At 39.3% G+C, this 21,665-nt stretch overlaps 2 long non-coding RNA genes across 2 annotated transcripts; one reads left to right on the top strand and one right to left on the bottom strand.

The window, feature by feature from the left end:
* Positions 1-1,494: 1,494 nt before the first annotated feature.
* On the bottom strand, positions 1,495-9,667 carry CLLU1-AS1 (CLLU1 antisense RNA 1). The gene is made up of 4 exons (XR_011608526.1): positions 9,614-9,667; positions 3,959-4,048; positions 2,398-2,572; positions 1,495-1,868 (listed from the first exon to the last, which is right to left on the bottom strand). It is a non-coding gene; the product is annotated as a CLLU1 antisense RNA 1 (long non-coding RNA).
* LOC139356534 (uncharacterized) lies at positions 2,922-12,384 on the top strand. The gene is made up of 3 exons (XR_011608527.1): positions 2,922-3,243; positions 6,870-7,438; positions 10,423-12,384. It is a non-coding gene; the product is annotated as an uncharacterized lncRNA (long non-coding RNA).
* Positions 12,385-21,665: the final 9,281 nt, after the last annotated feature.

Below are 21,665 nucleotides of genomic sequence, written 5' to 3'. Positions count from 1 at the left end.
GCCAAGTTCTTCCACTGCTCACTGGAACTTCCCTAGTCAGGTTGGGCAAATACTAATTTGCAGCAACGGTGAATTTATCACTGACGTTTCTTCAGTTCCCCTCTTTGGCATCTGCTTCTTCTTTTCTGTAATGCTGTTTGTTGAAATGCCCAACATTCTTTTTCTTCCCTAGAGCTATTCAGGGTGACCTTTCTTTTCACATTTTCCCATGCCACTTCCATTATGTCAAAATAAAACAGTCCTGTGTGAACACTGCTCATGACCTTGTTTCCTGCCATGTGAAGATAGGATCGCCTGCTCTTCCTTCTCCTCCTTTTTTTTTTTTTTTTTTTAGAGACAGGATCTGTCTCTGTCACACAGACTGGAGTGCAGTGGCACAGTCATAGCTTGCTGCAGCCTCGAACTCCTGGACCCAAGCGATCCTCTCGCCTCAGCCTCCTGAGTAGCTGGGACTACAGGTGCGCACCACCATGCCTTCCTAATCTTTTATATATATATACATATACACACAAACACACACACACACACACACACACACATATATATATATATATAGAGAGAGAGAGAGAGAGAGAGATGGGGTCTTGCTGTGTCACCCAGGCTGAAGATCAGCTGCTCTTTCTAATGTGTGGTTAGATAAGAAGATCTATCTCCCAGGGGATAAAATACTACCTGGAATAAAGGTATCTTTAAAATAATCACAGAGAAGAAAACATTTTTATAGTATGACAGAGGCAGAGAAAACAGAGAACATTTGTTAAGGCGGGACTTTCACCACTCCCAGTACAATCATCTGTCTGTTACCTGCATACCTTACACGGGTTGGCACTGCTGGGGGTACAAAGTAGATGCCAAACTTCACAACGGTTAGATTCATGTTTAAAGAGCCATTGGATCAAACCTTTGTGAAAGTTTCCAGCTTTTTTCTGTTCCAAATATGTGTCCATTATAAAAGAACCTCAAGAGCACAATTGCCAAGATAGTCTATGTCCGTGAGTATTTCAATGTCTCTCATGAAATCTGTTCCCATCATTACTCAAAATATTATATGAACAGTATTCCACACAAACTAGTCACTCAATAATGATTGATTGGCCAATGGAGGGTCATTATCTAATGCACTACAATCTTTTATGCAAGGGGCCCACAGGAATCAGTATGATCCCATAGGAATCCTTTTCTTTTCCTTTGAGAAAGAAACAGATAGTGGCTTGTATTAGATTTCCTGTGTGTGTTGTGAGGGGGAAAGATATAAAAAGAAACTTGATCAGAGCATAAATGTGAGCCCATGGGATAGGAAAGAATGACGGAATAAAGGAGGAAAACATAGATTATAGACAGGAAAATCAAACCTATTAAAACTCATATTTTTCGAATACTAGACATGTACATTCATTTGAACAAAAGGATGCTGTAAAGCAAGATTTCTCTGTTCTTCCCAGCACTAGCATGCCCAAACTACCTTAGGAAATGAATAGCAGAGTCAAAAGCACCTGAAATTTAAAACAAAAACCAATTTACATTTTATTTAAGAAAAGCAAACAGATGGGACTGCTAATAATGTCAAAGTCTAGTTTACAAAGAGAAAAACAAATCTGGAACCTTAAGTCAAATGAGTTCAAAATAAAAAGCAAACCAATAAACAGAAACCAACATAGACAGAAGTTCCTACCATCTCCCTCAGCCTGTGAAATTCTAGAACTTCTCTTTCCTTCTCCCCTTCTTCTTCTCTCACCTGGAAGATGAGCAGAGTGAACCCTCAGGGGTTGTCAGTTCCCCAGATGGCACCACATTCATAAACCACAAACTCCAGGAGAATGTAGGAAGCTTAGCCAAGGCCAAAGTTCTCTTTGGATCTTCCATATGGGCTTCAAGACAAAAGAAAAAAAAAAGTTTGCTTGAGAATATCTTCATATCTATTAGTTTGAACCATGCAAAATTATAGTTTTTATAGGTAAAATGAGTGTATATTGGCAATTTCAAATGATTGACCCTAATACATTATGCTTTGGGGTATAGAAATATTCAGATCTTAAATAATACAAAATCAGGTATATTCCTGTTTCCATAATTAAAGCAAAGAGTGTTTCCTTTGGTCACTACTCCCTCTGACAAGAGGTGTGAAGCAAATTCAGAGGCCGGAAAGGTCCAGGTCTGGGTCATTTCTCCATGCCTCACTTGTCCTGCTGTCTTGGTCGGTCATCGTGTTAAGCTGTCTCATAAAACATTTGCTATGGCTTGACTTTCTCCTGATAGGGTGGCTTTCCATCCTTGGCACTTCGTTGGCCTTCTTGGTATGCTTTATGCACTGGTTCTTGTTTCCAAATTGGCATTATTGTTGTTATGATTCCTGCTGCTTTCCCACATTTCCCGTCTTTCTTCTGATCTCTCTCTCGCCTGTACATTTCCTACATTTTCTCCTGTGCTTCCTTCTTCCCATAATCATTGCCCAAGCGTGTCTTCTTTCTTCTCCTTGGCACATTTCCTTTGTCCACTCTCACATATGCAGAGATGGCTCTTGGTTTTCCTTCTGAAATCTCATAGTTTGGAGGTAAACTTGTTAGCAAGGCCACTAAGAGAACAAAAGGGAAACAAACGGGAAACCAAGTCACTATCTCTCTCATTTCCTGGTTTCTAGAAATAAGACCCAAAGAACTCACTGTCTCAGCACTTTCAGCTCAGGCCACACTAGGGTGATCAAACTGAGCTTCTGAGTGCTGATCAAAACCTATAAAACCAAGTAGACCATCTACAAATCTTCACTGTTAATACCATAAAGAATGAAAAGGTCACTAATTGGTAAGACTATATGTGTGATAATTAAATTTAGGTATCAACCTGGCTAGGTTAAAGGATGACCAGGTACCTGGTAAAACATTATTCTGGGTGTGTCTATAAGAGTGTTTTGGGAAGAGATTAGCATTTGAATTGGTGAACTTAGTAAAGCAGATGGCTCTCACCAATAAGGGCAGGCATCATCTAATCTGTCGAAGGCCTGAATAAAACAAAAAGGTAAAGGAAAGGAAAATTTGCTTCTTCTTTTCTTGGTCTAGCATATCATCTTCTCCTGCCCTTGGATATTAGTGCTCCTGGTTAGTGGGCCTTCAGACTTAAACCAGGATTTACCCCTTTGGCTTCCCTGGTTCTCAGTTCTTTGGACTTGGACTGAATTACACTGCCAGCTTTCCTGGTTCTCCAGCTTGCAGATGGCAGATCATGGGACTTCTTGGCCTCCATAATTGTGTGAGCCAATTTCCATTTAATTTACATATCCAGTCATGCATTGCTTAACAATGGAGATATGTTTCTGAGAAATGCATTGTTGAGTGATTTCATCATTGTGCAAACATCATAGAGTGTAATTACACAAACCTAGACAGCATAGACTACTATACACCTAGGCTACATAGTGTAGTCTGTAACATAATGATAAGTATGTATATATCTAACCATATCTAAATGTAGAAAAGGTACAGTAAAAATATGGTATAATCTTATGGGATCACCATCATATATGCAATCCTTTGTAGACTGAAATGCCATTGTGTAGTGCATAGTTGTATGTGCACGCACACACACACACACACACACACATACATACACACACATCCTATTGGTTCTTTTTGTCAGAAGAGCCCTAAAACAATATGTTATACATTTATATTGACTCTGTTTCAAAATTTATGGTTTTGGTGAAACATATGTGGAGATGGGGTATAGGCATCTGAACTGGGATAGTGTCCTGCTAAAGAATGGATGGGAGGCATCATTTGGGACAAACCCAGGATATCAGCTTATAGGTATCAAGAGCTCAACAAGAGCACTTTATGGCAAAACCCCCCACAAGATCTCTCAGAAGTTGTGAAAAATGTTTCTGCTAAAAGTTTCTTTATGACAGATGATGTTTATGGATAAAATAGGGATTAGCAGGATTCTTTAAATACTTTCAAACACTGACTTTCATTTCTACCAGGCAGTGGGGCCCCAAGTGCAGGGCCGTGGGAAGTGCTAGTCTGAGAGATACTAGGCTGCACTGTCTGTAGAGAATCTGAAAAAATAATAGAGTCAACTGAAATGTAGTTTGGTATCATTATTGCCATGCATCATAATTCTAAATCATACTAGTGGTCAAATACTCTGCCCTGAAAAAAACCTTTTCTTGGTTTGCATTCTAAATAATTGTTGTGGTCACCACTGAGATTTCAAATATATAAATAGTTTAAAGTTTGCACATTTTTATTATCTGTTCCTTAACAAACATTGAAACTGACATGAAAATTATTATGGGAAACATCCAGGTATACAGTCCCTGACTCGTAAGGACTCAGGTAAATACTTAGGGTAGTTCATGGCCCTAGTCTCTGGGGTACCACATGTTTCTTCTTCAAATCACAGATTCAAAATCAAGAATGATAACACAGTGATTGTATAGACAAAATAACTGAACCAAAATTTCTTGCTTCTGTCATTCTGTTGAAACACTTAGAGTTTTTACTAGTGCTTCAAATTCTGAACAGTAAAACAGAGTGTGAATGTCATGTTGGAATATTTTTGGCTTTTTAGACACAAATTTTAAGTATGTGAAATATTTTTACAAGACTAAGTAACATCATTGAAATTACAGCTTTCTTCTTTTTAAAACTGGTATTTGTTTTAAAACGGAAGAGTAAATCAAGAAAAATATAATTGTTACTGATTATTACAAGGTTATTACTGAAAAAGAAATGTATGGAATAGAGGAGGAAGGGGTTAACACACGATCTGGCCTGGGTGTTGAACATACCAATAAGCCACTGCTTCCAGGGAATGCCTAAGACAGAGCTGGCTCGGCGTGTTGGGTCACGGCATGTAAGGAAACTGCTGGGCTACATGCCACCGTCCTCAGTTGTCCAGATAAATAACCCCATAGCCCCTGGGGAAATAATAATCTTTAATTATGATATAGCTGACACCATTCAAAGCACTACACTAAGTCCTTTATGTGAATTAACTTTCGTCAAATTTATTTTTCACAAATAACCCAAATATGTATACCATTATTATCCTACTTTACAGAAGGAGAAACTGAGCTCCTAAAGTTAAATACCTAACCCAAGTTAAGACTGCTAGTCACCCTAGGCTATTAACTCAGGCAGTCTAACTCAGGTATGATAGCATTATGCTGCTGTCTCCAGCTTTGACTATGCCTGAATTATAGCATCATACATCTAACTAAAAAGCTAAAGGAACTAAAATGAGCCATAGGACTCAATTTAATAAAAGGAGAGAAAATATTGGGGTTAAGTGATAATGCAGAGTTTTAAATATTTTTGTGAAAGGGCCAGAGATTATTACCAGTGTGACAAAAAAATTAAAAGGTTGGGGGAAGAAGAAAAAAAAAAGAGGGAGGTCTGAGAAACAGAAATATCAGAGGAAGGAAATAAAGGAGGGTGAGACTAAATTCTCTTTTAGCATCCAGATTCCACAGATTCCACAAATCACATTTCTTTTTTTACCAACTAAGGAAAAATAACACTTGACCTAACATTTCATTGCAGTTGGCTAAAGGATGCTAGAAAAACTGTATTTCAGTGGTTTGCTCTAACTTCTTCAGGAATAAAGAAAAGTGACAAAAAGATCAGAGAAGAGAAGAAAGGAAACTATCAGAAAAATACAGAATTGGAGGAGGATATGACATATTTGGGTTTAAGGTAAAATTTTATATTGTAATCTTAAGTATCTTGATACTTCATTTTGGTCCCTGGAACAGCAGCATCAGAATCTGCTGAGGGCTTGTTAAAAAGGCAGAATCTCAGGTCCTACCGCAGACTCACTGAATCAGAATCTATGTGCTGACAAGAGGCCCCGGGATTCATATGCACAGTAGAGCTGGAGAAGTTGCGTTGTAGCCTGTGATTGTTTTCTGTAACTTAGTATTTCTGAGTTTTCCCAAGGAAGAAAACCCAGGCCTCAGCTTCTGACAGACTTGTGTTTCTCCTTTACTTACTAGCTGCATGACTCCTGAGCAAGGAAATCAATCTTTATGTGCCTCAGTTTCCTCATCTATAAACTGGGGACTATAATCATCATCTCCCAGACTTGTTTTGAGGATGCTCAATAAATGCTCCTTTCATTCCTCCATTTACAAACTTGCCGCAGACAATTCTGCTAGCAGCCTTTGTGCTATTATCTGTTTTCTAAACTTAGTAATTGAGTGTTATCTGGAGACTAAACTCTGAAATAAATAAGCTGATTATTTATTTATTTTCTCAAAACAACAGAATATGATTTAGCAAATTACCTCTTAAGATATTATTTTGCACTTCTATATTCTCCTACCCTGAGTTGATGTGTGAGCAATATGTCACTTCCACAAAGCCAGGTATATATACATTACGGACAGGTAAGTAAAAACATATTATTTATTCTAGGTTTTTGTCCAAGAGTTTTAAATTTCAACTGTTGTGCATGTGTTGGTAACGTAAAACAAATTCAGTATGGTAGTATTCAGTACAGTATTTAAGCCCCTGTACTTAAACATATTTCTTGTACCAGTGAAGTTACGTGAAAACCAAATTTGTGTGATATATTGTAGATGAAAGTAAATTAGTCTTTATGTTCCCCACAAATTGAAATGCATTTCAAAAACTCTGTGTTGTGTATGTGTGTGTGTGTGAGAGAGAGAGACAGAGAGAGTGTGTGTGTGTATGTGAGAAAGAGAGAGTGTGTGTGTGTGTATGTGAGAGAGAGAGAGTGTGTATGTGTATGTGAGAGAGAGAGAGAGACCCTTTGGTTGCCTCCATAAGCTGGCTGCTATGATTAATAAGACCAAGTTTTCCAAAGAAAATGAGATCATAACAAAAGCCCTCTTTATGCCTATCTTTTATCAGGGGCAAAAAGGAAAGAGACAAAACAGCGTGAGATGATGAGACCAAGTGATGAAAATTCATTCACAATGATTACTTTCAAGAGTAATTTCTCTTGGGTAATTCAGCAGCCTGTTACTATGGCTCTCTGGAGTGATAGCTAATGTAAATGAAGCCACTAAAAGTGGATTATCCTGACAAGAATATACTCAACCAATAATGCAACAGAAATCCATTCAAAGCATTCGGGAAAAATTCAAAAGAATAAATATTCTTTTTTTTTTTTTTTTAAGTTAATGACCTATGATCCATTTCTTCCCTAACAAGCAGCAAGCACTTAAAAATATCCAGCCAGGATGAAATGGAAACCCACCTGACTTGTTAATATTTTTGTTTGGTTCCAGGGACTCAGATTCTAAGCCAAATTCTTTGAGTGATCTTGGCAAACATCTCGAATTATTTTTGCCAACTTTTCTTTATCTTGGAAAAAAAAATATTTCATGAATGGGTGTCACGGGACCCAAAATTGATTAATTTTTAAAAATCTTTCTTGCAGATACGTATGACACCCTAAAAAATTTATCAGAAACAAAGTAAGTACTGTGTAGTGTGAAAAATTCTTAAAGGACATCCTCTTTTACAAACTCACAAAAACAGCCTTTGGAATACCCACATGAAGTAGCTGTTGTTTTTGCTTTCTATATACCTACATCTTGGCTATTATGAAAAGACTGGTTTTTGGCCAGGTGTGGTGGCTCATGCCTGTAACCCCAGCACTTTGGGAGGTCAAGGGGGGCAGATCATCTGAGATCAGGAGTTTGAAACCAGCCTTGTCAACATGGTGAAACCTAGTCTTTACTAAAAATAACAAAAGTTAGCCAGGCGTGGTGACAGGCGCCTGTAGTCCCAGCTACTCGGGAAGCTAAGGCAGGAGAGTCACTTGAACTCAGGAGTCAGAGGTTGCAGCGAGCTGAGATCATGCTACTGCACTCCAGCCTTGCGACAGAGCAAGATTCTATCTCAGAAAAAAAAAAGACTGTTTTTTCCAACAGCTATTCCCACCCCTCTGCATGGAAATATTCACCCAATCAATTGTTTTCCTAGTTTGGGTAAAGGCCTTCTGGGCAGGACTGGAGTGGGACACACAGAGGAGCAGCTGCAAACTATGTTTAGAAGCATGTCTGGGAAATGTCATGCCAGAAAAGACATATTCAAAGGTAGGCTTTGCATGAACGGAAAAGGAGGGTAATTCTATGTAGAGCAGAGCCTCTTATTTGGAGTGAGAGAAGCAGAAGTGGGGAAGCCATGGGAATTATGCTTTTCATTAGCCAAATTTGCAGGTAGGAGGATTGGCTAAGAAAAGGGAAGTCATCTTGGCTGAGGCTCATGAAACCAGGTGTAAAGAAAGCGGACTAGATCAATTTCATCCATTACAGGAAGAGGAGCCGTGAGAGATAATCCAGAAATTGTTGGGATTTGATGGTAGACGGTATTTTGGGACTATTCCATTTGAAATGAGAAGGCACCTGACATTCTTTGAATTCCTTTCAAGCAAAAGATTAAACTCACCCATGAGTTGACTCATAAAAACATAAAAAGTATTGTTGCTCTGCTCAAAGTTTTATCTAACTCATTCTCACTTCTTATTTCATGATGAAATGACATAAAAGAGGTGTTTTTTGTTTGTTTGTTTGTTTGTTTTCTGGACCCAAGGCAAGGCAGCTACCTGGTCAGAGCTGTTTTATTTGTCTATGCTGTGGGGAGAAAATGGTTAACTGACTATGGAAGGCAGCCATTAAGATGTTCCCATGTGAGTGAACTTTCCAGGGTTCCCAGCTTCTGCATCCTTCCCCGTCCCTCATTTCCATTGTTGGTGATGACAAGGTCTCTCCCATCAGCCTCATGGAGTTCTCTCTCATTTATTAAAATTTGCTTTCAGGAAAAATTTTGAAAATGTGCCGATAATGCCTGATTGGCCCTTTATCCTAAAGGCTTAAGCTGGAGGAAGGAAGCTAAACTGAGAAATTTTGCAAATCATTGAGCCAAAAATGTATTAATATCAAGATCTATCATTTATTGACTAGTATGTGGCAGGCAGTGCCCTTTTATTTAGGCAGGGAGGGTTGGTTGGGGGGAGTGGGGTTCACACCTCTTAAAGAGGTGCTATCTTCTCCTATATAAATCATGTAAGTCAAGAGAATAAGAAGTTGTCTTTGGTTGGTTGTATTCAGGACATTAGAGTATGCAGTAGAAGATCCCAAGAGATCTTCAGATCATTTTAGGGTAAGAAATGCCAATACCGCCGGGCACGGTGGCTCATGCCTGTAATATCAGCACTTTGGGAGGCTGAGGCGGGTGGCTCATGAGGTCAGGAGATCGAGACCATCCTGGCTAACACGGTGAAACCCCGTCTGTACTAAAAATACAAAAAATTAGCCTGGCGTGGTGGCGGGCGCCTATAGTCTCAGCTACTCGGGAGGCTGAGGCAGGAGAATGGCGTGAACCCGGGAGGCAGAGCTTGCAGTGAGCCAAGATAGTGTCACTGCACTCCAGCCTGGGGGACAGAGTGAGATTCCATCAAAAAAAAAAAAAAAAAAAAAAAAAAGCCAATACCAGTAGAAATAGAGCCAAATCACAAACATAAGCTAAACAAATGTTGGCAGTGTAGCCTGGTGGTTAAGAGAGCAGACTCTTAACTAGAACCCTGCATTCCATGTCCTCACTCCAGACCCTCACTGTGGGTTTCTAATTTAACCCCTGTTGCTTACCAGTGGCAGTCTTAAGGCATTCCTTAAGTTGGTTGTGTCTCAATTTGTTCATCTGTGAAGGGATACGATGACAGTAGTGTCTACCTTATAGGATTACTGTGAGCATTAAATGAGTTAATAATGTATTTGTAAAGTGCTTAAAATGCTGCTCCAAAAGAGTTTGTTAAACACTTAAGAACTGATTTACTTGCATGTAGACTGACAGTTCTCAATAACTGGAAATGACCAAGCATAGGCCCTGGAATATAAGCAGATCTCCATGAAGGCAAAAATGTTAATTTCTTTTGTTCAGTCCTGTGCCCAGATCAATACCTAGTGATCACACTCAAGAGATATTGTTGAATGAATCAATGAACCTACCAAGGTAGTTACATAAAAGAGTTCTGCATGAGTAGAAATCTGGGCAAAGTGACCTCCAAGGAAATTTCCACTTTTAGATTCTGTGATTTCCTTAAGGAACTGAAAATTGGTGTGATACAATATAAAAAATGTGCCTATATGATTTGAGAAAAACTTATTTTCTTTCCCTCTTTTTTCCTTCCTTTCTTCCTTCCTTCATTCCCGCCTTCCTTTCTTCTTCTTTCTCTCTTTTTTTTCATTCTTTCTTTTCTTTTTCTTTATTTCTGTCTTTCTTTCTGTCTTTCTTTCTCTTTCTTTTTCTTTCTTCCTTTCTTTTTTCCTTTTAAGAAGAACATGTCTGTTAGATGAATGCCTTTTTCTAGTTAAAAGGTTAAACAGGAAAGTGAAGCACAATTATCAAGGGTCTCCAGTCATCCCCACATGTTCCTAATCATTATCTTCTTTTACAGTTTCATATCTCCAGGCTTTTCATTGGGTCAGGTTGGCATTTCACTGCCCTTTGTGTGTGTGACAAGTGAAAATAGGGAAAGAAAAGAAACTCAAGTGAAGAAAACCAGAATCTGTGCAGCAGATCCGAGATGTTTCAGCTGCTTCCCACGTACCTGCCTCATCAAGCCCCAGCATCCATCTCCTTGCTCATCTTACACCCCGTGTGCAGGACAGGCCCACTATTCGTTTATCAGAACAAAGCCTCTCCCACTATTCTGGTTCACCCTTCACTTAGCCAGATATACAAGAATATCTGCCCAGATGACCTGCCTCACCTGGGAGCTCAGAGGAGCTCAGATTCCATTACTATCACACCAATGACGGATCTCCCAGCAACAATCACAGAAAAGACTAACTGCCCCCAAAATCTCCCTTCCAAAACACAGTTCTCCTCATTCTCCCAAGAAACCGGAATGTGACTGCTCACTTCTCTAAGGACCTGAAAACAATTGGCCATTTCAGTTATTTAAATCAACTTTAAAAATTTCAACCCCCAAAATATTAAACCATTTTGGTTGGAATGATAAAATAACTAACTTGCTGACAGTTGCTTGGACTATTTGCAGAAATGGAAAAAAATACTTCTAATCAGGTCAAATCACTCTGCCTTTGGGATTCTAAATTTACTCATATTCTCAAAGAAATATATTCAGTCATAGTAGGGAAAATAGGATTATTCCTTTAGCTCAATAAGCAACCAGAAGTTCTTTCTTCAAATCTTGACATTTAATCAATTAGAAATTGATTTTCTGGAAAACTGTTTCCTATGAAACTATCTCTGCCTGCAGGATTTTTCTTTTACAATCCAGACTATAGAAGGAAATTCGCAACCTGGACTTTCACCTCCAATGGTCAGAGTTTCACTGACCAATTCCCACCTCTGCCTTACACCTAACAGAAGTTTTTGCCTCTGTTTTCTCTTCACATACTCCAACAGTTACAAATGGTTGTTATTATTAGGCATCTTTTATTTTGTGACCCCTGATTATATGGTCCACTAAATTTTGACCTAATCACAAAAGATTGGTAAAATTTTTTAACATATTAATAATATTTTATGTGTCAATATCTTAGCATGTATCGATTAAGACAGAGGTCTTAACATTCTCTTTTTGAAGAAGAATATTAAGATTCAGAGATATTAAGAGATTCTCCCAGGATTACAGTTAGGTAACAGAGCTGGATTTTAGTCCAGGTCCATCTACAACTCTAACATATGTATACCCTTTTTATAACATGGCACGAATTCAGCGTAAAGGGGTCTTCAGTCATCTAAGTCAGGGGTCAGCAAACTTTTTCTAAAAAGGACTAAAAAGAATATTTCAGGCTTTGTGGACCCTGTGGTCTCTATCACAACTGTTCAAATCACCATGTAGTGTAAAAGGAGCTATAAACAATATAAACTAACCAATGTGATTATTTTATGGAATTTTTAAAAACTCTTTATTTACAAAAGCAGCTGGCAGGTCAGATCTCACTTATGGGTCATAGTTCTCTGACCTCTGACCTGATAAAATCTTATATTTGTGGACAACATTTAGACTGTGACCTGCTGCGTAAGAATGAGAAGCTCTGTCAACTGAAGATCAAGGCTGGAGCTATGAAAGCAAAGAGCTGCCTGGTGTTAATGATAAGAGGGATAGTTAAAGTTAGAAGATTCCAACTGTAAGAAGCACAGAGAATAACGACCATAGACTCCTGAACAAGAATGTCTGGACTTCTGGCTTGGGTACTCTGGTTGTATGGTCTTGGCCATGTTACCTAATCTCCCCAGGCCTCCTTTTTCTTATCATTAAATGAAGATAATAAAAGTATTTTCCTCAGAGAGCTGTAAGAATAAAATGAGCTAACACATGTCAAGTACATAGAATAGGGCCAAGCCTATATTAATTTATCAATAAATGCCAGATACATATTAGTTCTTTATGTTTTTATTCATTATCATAGAATGTTTATCTACAGATTGGCATTGTAAGGATGGAGTTAAAATTTTATATATATGAAGGGAAACTATTCCTGTTACTGTTGATCTGCATCACATTACCCCGAATTTGATGGCTTAAAGTAACAACATTCATTTTGCAAACAAATTTAAAATTTGAGGAGGGCTTGTCTGGGAAGACTCGTCTCTGGTCTATGTGGTATCAGCAGGGGGAGGCTTGATGGACTGGCACGTGTACTTCCAGAATGGCCCACTTGCATACCTGCCAAGTTGGTGCTGGCTTTTGGCTGGGAGCTAAGCTAGGGCTGAGTGCTAGAGTTCCTGGGAGGTTCCTTGTGGCCTGAGCTTCCTCACAGCAAGGCAGCTGTGGTGCAACAGTGAGCATTTCAAGAGATAGCTAGAATGACACTGTATTACTGTGTAAGACCTAGTCTGGGAATTAATGTAGCATCACTTCCATCCCATTCTATTTTTTAAAAGTGAGTTATTAAGGTCACCCTATATTCAAGGGGATAGGAATTAGACTTCATCTGTAATAAGAAAAGTGTTTTTAAAAATTGTAGACATGTTTAAAAATTCTGAAGTCCACTTACTGGTTACAAATTATTTATATATACATGCAAAATACACTCCTACACTCTCACCTTAGAAGACTCAGTAGCAGGTACAGATGAAGTCCTTCAGGTGAGATTTCTTATGTATTTATCCTCTCAATCTGAAGACTTGTAAACTAAGAGACAAGTTATTTGCAACCTACATACCCAATATTCAATGGTAAAATATATATAGGACAGCCACTATAGACACTCTTGTTTTAAATAGAGGAAAATCAGAGCACATGACAGTCATTGGCTCATAGTAACTCTGATATCCAGACAGCAAACACTGCAGGTCTCTTTGTAGGTCTCAGTCCTGCTGCCTGGATTCCCTACTGCTTCTTGGGTCTTCCCTCCAGGTTCTTGGTTCTTGGCCCTCTTTTCATTTAATACTATTTCTGTTCCTTTTAGCTCAAGCTGTCAAAATGTGTTTGTACAATTCTGTTTAAAATTCCGGGACTTCCTGTGATTCTTATTAGAGAATACTCCATTAGACAAAAATCTGTTTGACGTAAGTCATTCTCTACCCGAGATCCCTGTAAGGCTGTGATGGGACTACATAACCTTAAGATTACTAGAAGATTTATTGTTTAACTGAGAGAATCTGCCTAGCATATGCTTAGATCCTTAGAGGAACTCTGTTTCAAAGGGCTTATGAGACATTACCTTATATCTTTCTAAGGTCCAAACAAAAGGTCTTTGGCTTTTGAATTTGATCTTTGAGCTGATATCTTTTCTTAATTTGAGAATCCTCTGCTCTATGGAGAGACTGAGAAAGAGAAATAGTTTTATATTTGAGTGTAACATCAATTAATATTAAACATCTTGGATCTTTAATAGATTATCTTAAAATTTTCCTGAAAATGTAACAGTTCCTGTTTTTAAAATTCATTCTCCCCACACACTTATTATATATGACTAAAAGAATCTCCCTGGCATTTTCAACATTCTGGTTGGAATTTTTCTTAGCCCAATCTACCAGTTTATTAGGTATATTTTGTATTTTCCATGTCACTGCAGGTGACAATCTTGCTAAACTTTCTGCCACTACATAACAAGGATTCTTTTCTCCAGTTTTCAGTAACAATCTACCAATAGCCTGCTCAAGGTCTACCAAGATTCTACTAAAAGTCTCTTTCAGCCCCTTCCAGCTTCTGTCCACCAACCAGTACCAGAAGCAATATCCATGTTTTAGATTTCATTATAGTGGCATCTAGTTGCGAGTTCTCAGAACCTGTTTTGATCACGTTTCACTGTTTCCAAAACATCCCAAAACAGTAGGTTAAGACAGTAACACTTATTTTGCTCACAGGCTGTACAGGAAGCATGGCTGGTAAGGTTTCAGGAAATATACAATCATGGTGGAAGGCAAACGATGTATGTCTTACATGGCGAGAGCAGGAGAAAGAGAAGGGGAAGGTGCCACACACTTTTTAAAAACCTAGATCTCATGAAAACTTACTCACTATCATGAGAATAGCAAAGAAGGAATCTGCCTCCATGGTCCAGTCACCTCCCACCAGACCCCTCCTCCCACACTGGGGATTACAATTCAACATGAGATTTGGGCAGGGACACAAATCCAGACCATATCAGTTGGCAAACCTTTTTTAAGAAAGTAATGACATCAACTCCTTGGGGATGTGGATTGGGAGAGAATATTGGAGAGGATCCAGGGAAAGTGAAGATATAAAGTTCTTTAAACATAAATAGATCTATCTTTTTAGGGAAGTAGAATATGTCATTTAGGATAGGGAAAGTTGAAGATGTTACTCTATTCAGCTTTAGGGAAACTCCAGGGTGCAACCCGATGTCCAATGAATATTAGGCTTGTGGAAAGTGCTCCATTGGAAGAAGGCAGAAAATGTCCCGCTGCACAGGGATCAATATCTTCATGCCACGTCTTGCAAATGCAGACAGGGAGCTTGCTCTAAATTCGTGTTGCATTTTAGAAAGTTACAGAGAATATTTCTTTATATCTTCTTTATTTTTGCCTTTGATAGGAGATTGCCAGGGATTCAGTTATTATAATTTTACATTTATTCACCCTCTTCTGGGAGAATCTCATACCTTTTTTACCAGAGAGGCCAAGGTCACAATTAAGATTAGGGAGACAATACAGAGTCAAGACACCTGAATTTTGCCACACTAATCTTGGGCCACTTTAATTGGTGTTTCTGGGCCTCATTTTTATTACTATTATTATTAATTATTTTATTATTGTGTGTATAGGGGCTGGAAGATAGTGACTTCTATTAGAATTTATTCTTATAAACAATGCTGTGTGGCTCTTGGATTAAGAAGTAAATAGAAAACAAAGTGTCTTTGAACTGTTGTCTCTTCTGGGTCTTCCCAGAGTGCTACCATGGTGGGATTATATGGGTGAATTTCCTGTTTCTTTTTGTGACAGGTCTAGATTTTTGAAGTATCTAAACCATCTTTAGATCTAGGTTAATCTCCAAAAAGCAATATTGCCTGAAACATTCCACTTCTAAGGAAGTTTGCATTTCTCTGAGTGTCAGGGTCTGGTCTGTAACTCCTCGAGAGCAGGAATATGTCTTTGTATCTCCATAGTTCAGTGCCTTCCCTACAAGTGATCATTGAATGAAGAAAGGAATAAATTCCTTCTTGTCTAATACACATCAGAGACCTCTGACCCTCATTGGGTCCCCCTTCCCTGTTGATACCTCTCCATCTCCAGACATCCACATGGCCTCCTAGGGGTATGGGATTCTTCAGTCTTCTCCTGGTAGAAGCTCCTCGCCTGAAATTTTTCTGACCCACTCCCATTTCTAACCATCACAGGTTTAGATTTCCTGAAGCAAACATACAGACAGAGTTCGAGGTACAAGATGTTTAATAGGAATTGACCCTTGTGAAAGGAAGGGAGGAAGATGTCACATTGGGCTCAGTGAGAAGCCACACTGTGACACAATGAAAACCTCAGCCCACCCTGCACAGAGCTCAGGAATGAGTGTCACCTGTTAGAGCTGACCTGGGTCAGGTCAACATTGCTGGGTGTTTCTGCTTCTGCCTGGTTCAGTTGTCAGATGCAAGCTGTCCTGGGAAGGGTTTGACTGGACAAGATGGCTATCTGCAGATAAGATTAATCAGAAGGGCCTGACAGTGAAAAGTGATTTGCTCATCTCACTACCCACAGCTGGTGGCAAGTCCTTCAAGAGGGAGCTGGACGATGCTTCTCCACCTCTACCACACCAAACAAAGCATTCCTTTCTTCTTTTTCTCCCTCTCTCCCTTCCTCCTCCCCCCTTTCCCCCTCTCTTCCTCCTCCTCCTCCTCCTCCTTCTTCTTCCTTTTCTTCCTCTTCTTTCTCCTTCCTCTTCTTCTTTAGAGACAGGGTCTTGCTTGGTTGCCCAGGCTGGAGTGCAGTGGCAAGATCATAGCTCACTGCAGCCTCAACTTCCTGTGTTTAAGCAATCCTCCCACCTTGGTCCCAAGTAGCTGGGACTATAGGCATATGCCACCATGCCCGACTAATTTTTTAATTTTTACTAGAGACAGTCTCACTATGTTGCCTGGGCTGGAGCATTTCTATTCATGGGTTTTGCCCCTCTGGAGCTGTGCTCTTCTCTTTGATAACATGAATATGGATTTGTATTTACCCCCTTCTGGCCATCTTAACTAATGGCCCAAAGGAAGGCCAGTGGTGAAGATGTTTCTCTACAGGGAAGTTTCTAAGGGCATCTCAGGCTACATATGTGAGTGTATTAATGGGAATACTGGGGATAATTGAATAGAATGTATGAAATTAGGATTGGCCTAAACTATCTGGCCCAAAGTTTATCCTAGTGACCCTAATAACATTTCCAGTAATGGTCTTCCCTGAGGTTATAGAATGAGCTACAAGAAAGAGTGATAGTACACAAATGAGAGGATTGGATCATCTTTTCTCTTTGTTCTATTCCTCTATGATTATTTGAATTTTTTTTTTTTTTTTTTTTGAGATGGACTCTCACTCTGTCGATTATTTGATTTTTGTTTCAGATTTAGGCCAGCTTTCTTTCACTGAGCAGACCCACTTATATTGGAAACAGCCACACACCAAATTAGACCATTCACTGATACCCAGGCACACCCATTTTCACCACTCTGCTCTTGCCCATGCCACTGCCTCTGCATCCAAGGGATGCCCCCTTCTGTGGCAGTCTGTATGACATCTTTACTAAAAAGGCCTCCCTCAGTGCCCTTGGCTCTCTCTCAGCCCTTCCCATGGCCTTCTCCACTAGACTGTGATGAACCCAGTGTCTGGAACAGTTAATGGCATGTTGTTAGTGTTGTCATTTTGTTGTTAAGCCTTCTGCTGTCAGTGGTCGTTTCATATATTTGCATATTTGGGCTCTGCCTCTTTTTGGTACGCAGTGTGGACCCTATTGCACGGCTGTTGTGTTTCAGTGGCTTTGTCCTATTCCACCATCTATGCCACTTGCTCTGAATGCCTGGCATATTGGTAGGTGCTCAATACCAACTTGGAAAGTGAATGAATTTGTTTTCTCATTACCTTTTGAAATGCCTATGCAGATGTTCCTCGACTTATGATGGAGTTCATTCTGAAAAGCTCATCATAAGTTGAAGATATTATGTCAAAAATTCATTTTATTGTATTTTTTATTTTTTAATCTTTCTCTCTTTCCTTCCTTCCTTCCTTCCTTCCTTCCTTCCTTCCTTCCTTCTTTCCTTCCTTCCTTCCCTTCCTTCCTTCCTTCCTTCCTTCCTTCCTTCCTTCCTTCCTTCCTTCCTTCCTTCCATCTTTCTTTTAGTAGAGACAGCGTCTCACTACATTGCCTAGGCTGGTCTTGAACTCCTGGGCTAAAAGCAATCCTCCTGCTTTGCTCTGCCAACGTGCTGGTATTACAGGCATCAGCTACTGCACCTAGCTCAAAAATGCATTTAATACTCCAATAAACCCATCATAAAGTCAAACCATCAGAAGTCAGTGACTATCTGTATACATTAGGACTAAGTTAGAAGTTAGAGATGGTAAAATTTCTAAATTAGTACAAGCACAGGAGCTCTTATTTCTGTCATTTTATGAAAGTCATGTGAGTATTGGTGACCATCAGAAATGGGCTGGTAGAAACTTTAGGACCAGTTTGTCTTAGTCAGCTGGGCTGCTACAATAAAAAACCATGGACTGAGTAGCTTAAACAATGGACATTTACTTCTCACAGTTCTGGAAGATGGGAAGTCCAAGATCAAGAAGCCAGCATGGCTGGATTCTGACGAGGGCTCTCTTTCTGGAATGCAGATGATCACCTTCTTGCTGTGTCCTCACATGGAAGAGAGAGCAAACTCTCTAGTCTCTCTTTCTCTTCTTAAAGGACAATAATCCCATTATGGAGGCCTCATGCCCATGACCTCATCTAAACCCAGATACTTCTTAAAGGCTCCAACTCCAAATACCATCACACTGAAGGTAAGGGTTTCCACATATAAACCTCAGAGGGACACAAACATTTGGTTCATAATAAGTGCGTTCTACAGGACTCCAGGTAGTGTGTTGGCTACCCTTCATCCCACACAGCTGCAACAATCCTAATCCACTGATATCAAGTCACCATATATTTGAAATTCACTCAGTTCCCAAGAAAATATCTGCTTTCATAATCATTTCTCAGCTAAGGAATGAAAGCTATGATAAGAAAGTCTAGCATTTAGTGCCAAACCAACTTGAATTAGGCCAGGACCCCTTAAATATTGTCCTATGAAATCTAAGGGCAGTATTTACATGCTTTTCCTTCATGATGACCTGTTAGATTTGGCTTCTTTATGCTGCAGTCAACTGAAAACATTCCATTGTTGGTAATCCCTTATGTTCTAACAAGTCTACATTAGCAGATCTTGTTACTCCTTATTTTTGAAAATATTAAACTAAACAATAAGTGATCTTTCAGGGAAATTCTGCAAGGGAAGTGGCTTCTAGAGAACGCCTCTTCTCCAAAAGGCCTAGTTCTATTTCTGATATCTAATCAGTTCTGCTCCCTTTAAATAATTACTGAGACTAGTTTATTGTTTAAATGACCTCATTTGAAAGTGGGACTTTCCCCTTTGCCTTCTTCCCTTTTAATTTCTGTTTTTAATTAATGTAAATGTAGTCAGAACTGACAGTGTCGACCTTTCCTGTAACTGTGATTGCCACTTCTTGTGGGCATTCTGTACTCATTAAGAGTGATTCTCACAAGTTCTTTAAGAGTTTTGGAAGTGAAACCCCAACAAGAAGAGAGAATAGGACTCCCTGCATTCTATTTTGCCCTGCAGTGAAGATGCGCTGTTGAGTAATTTGTGTTAGACTCAGATATACCCAGATTCCCATCTTCCTAAGCCACATGACTTGGCTAAGTTACAACTCTTTATAAGCCTCAGTGCCTGCAACTGAATAAGAAAGTGGTAACCATCTCATGGGGCATTAGGTAAATGAGATAATACTTATGAAGTATGCAGCAGTCAGCCAAGAGCGTAACGAGTTCAATCAATGATATCCATTAATATTACATGTCAAATCACATCTGACTTCTATGATTCTACTGGGGAAAAGGATGCCGTTGGGGTGTCAAATATTTTAGCACTTACTTCCAAGTTCATTGGAGGGGTCTTTCCCTGAAGTTTACAAATGTGGAATACACCATTCAGGCAGGTTTTCTTCAGTAATGAAGGTCATTTCAGGGGCTCTCTACATTCTAGAATAATTTTTTTTACCCACTACAGACACATTTACTGGCAAGGCCCATGATAACAAAATGAAATTAATACAGGCTTTATAGTCAGAGACCTAGGCGACCTTGGGTAATTCATTAATATCTCTGAGCCTCTATTTTCTCAGCTTTGAAGGAGGCATAAGAATTGCTCTGAAGAATAATGATGGGCATAAAAGAGGATAAATGAGATAACTATGTAATATGCATTAGTTTAGCACAAAGCCATATAGAAAGGCACAATAAAGAGAATCTATTATGTTTCATTTATTCCCACTGCTATGAACTGAATGTGTGTGTCTCCCGCCCACTGCAAATTCATATGATGAAGCCCTAATACACATTGTAAAGGTATTTGGAGGTGGGGCATTTGGGAGGGAACTAGGTTTAGATGAACTCATGAAGGTGGAGCCCCCATGATGAGATCAATGCCCTTATTTAACAAAAATCAGAAACAACAACAACAAAAAGGAAGACAACATGAAATCTCTCTCTCTGTCTTTCTCTTTCTCCCTCTCCCTCTCCCTTCATTCCCATCACCATGCGGCCATGAAAGAAAGGCCATGTGAGGACATAGCCAGAGCCCTCCTGAGAACCTGACCATGCTGGCACTCTGATCTCAGACTTCCAGCCTCCAGGACCATGAGAAATAAATGTCGGTTGTTCAAGCCACCCAGTCTATGGTATTTCAGTGTTGCAGTTTGAACTGAGATACCTATTAATAGGTGTTCCTTTCCTTCTCCCTCATTGTTATGGCACATTACCAGTGTTTGGTACCAAATACTAGTGGTAATTCTCCCTTAGTAGAAGACAATAGAGTAATGCTGAGTTGGTGTCAGCTACGGGAAACCTTTTGCCCAGAGAGAAAAATTAAGTCTCCTAACAGAAAGCTGGCACCTTCCCTTACTGGGCTTTAGCAAAAACCTGATTCCCATGGGTAAAGTGAGTAATTGCTAAAGGGAAACAGACCATGTGCGTTTACATAGTCAGAGATGTTTTATGGGATTAGGTGGGTGATGAAGAGTATCATTATAATAATTTTATAACCCAGACATAAAAGAGAAAGAGCAGAGAAAGACCAATTCTCTTGTGAAATATTTGCCATTTAATATCTTTTTATCTTGGGGCAAGTCAACTTATTTTCTTATAAATAAGCAGTAACTAGACACAGATATTTAAGAGGAGACATGGACCTTAGATGTTCTGTGGTACAATTTTCCTTTCACATAGTGGAAAACCAGGACCAGAGGGCGGATGAAGATGCCAAGATCAGGTACTGCCAATTGTTTTGACTACCTCTAGGGAGATCTTCTCATGACTCACACATTGCCTCTCTTGAGAGTGAGTAAAGAGTTGCCCACCCAAATTCTTGAAATAAAGTCAGTTATAAATGCCTATAGTAGCTACCTTCATTTCTATTATTTAGAAAATGATCATTGGAACTTGTTTTCAGAAGACACAGGCTGAGAGGGAAGGGATGTATTTTTTCACATGTCAAGGAACCAGGGGTAATATAACATTCACATTCTAGAGAAAGGTCAAATAATAAATTGCCATAAAATACAAACTCCTCATGAGCTATTTTGAAATCTTGGCTTCTTGTCAAAAAACTAAAGGCAGAGGACAGTAAAATCCATAACTATGTGCTTTTTGTGTAGGTGTGTTGGATTGAATGTACATATGATTGGATCATAGAGATGATCAAAGAAGTATATACTATTCCTCAACAGAAAAGAACAAAAAATGAAATTGACATTTGTTGACATTTCCTTGGCCTTAGGAGTGTTTGTAAATGGCAGAGTTAGGATTTGAACCCAGTTTCAGCTGAGTTCAAAGCCCAGGTTATTTCCCAATAAGCCAAAGAAATTTCCAATGCCAACCTATTCCTGGCATCTTCATCAGCAAGAGTGATTATAGTTTCCACAGACAGAAATTGTGTACAGAGTTCGGGGAAA

Source organism: Macaca nemestrina, chromosome 10 (genome assembly GCF_043159975.1).
Source record: "Macaca nemestrina isolate mMacNem1 chromosome 10, mMacNem.hap1, whole genome shotgun sequence".
Taxonomy (NCBI): domain Eukaryota; kingdom Metazoa; phylum Chordata; class Mammalia; order Primates; family Cercopithecidae; genus Macaca; species Macaca nemestrina.
This window is presented reverse-complemented; position numbering and strand designations above follow the sequence as displayed.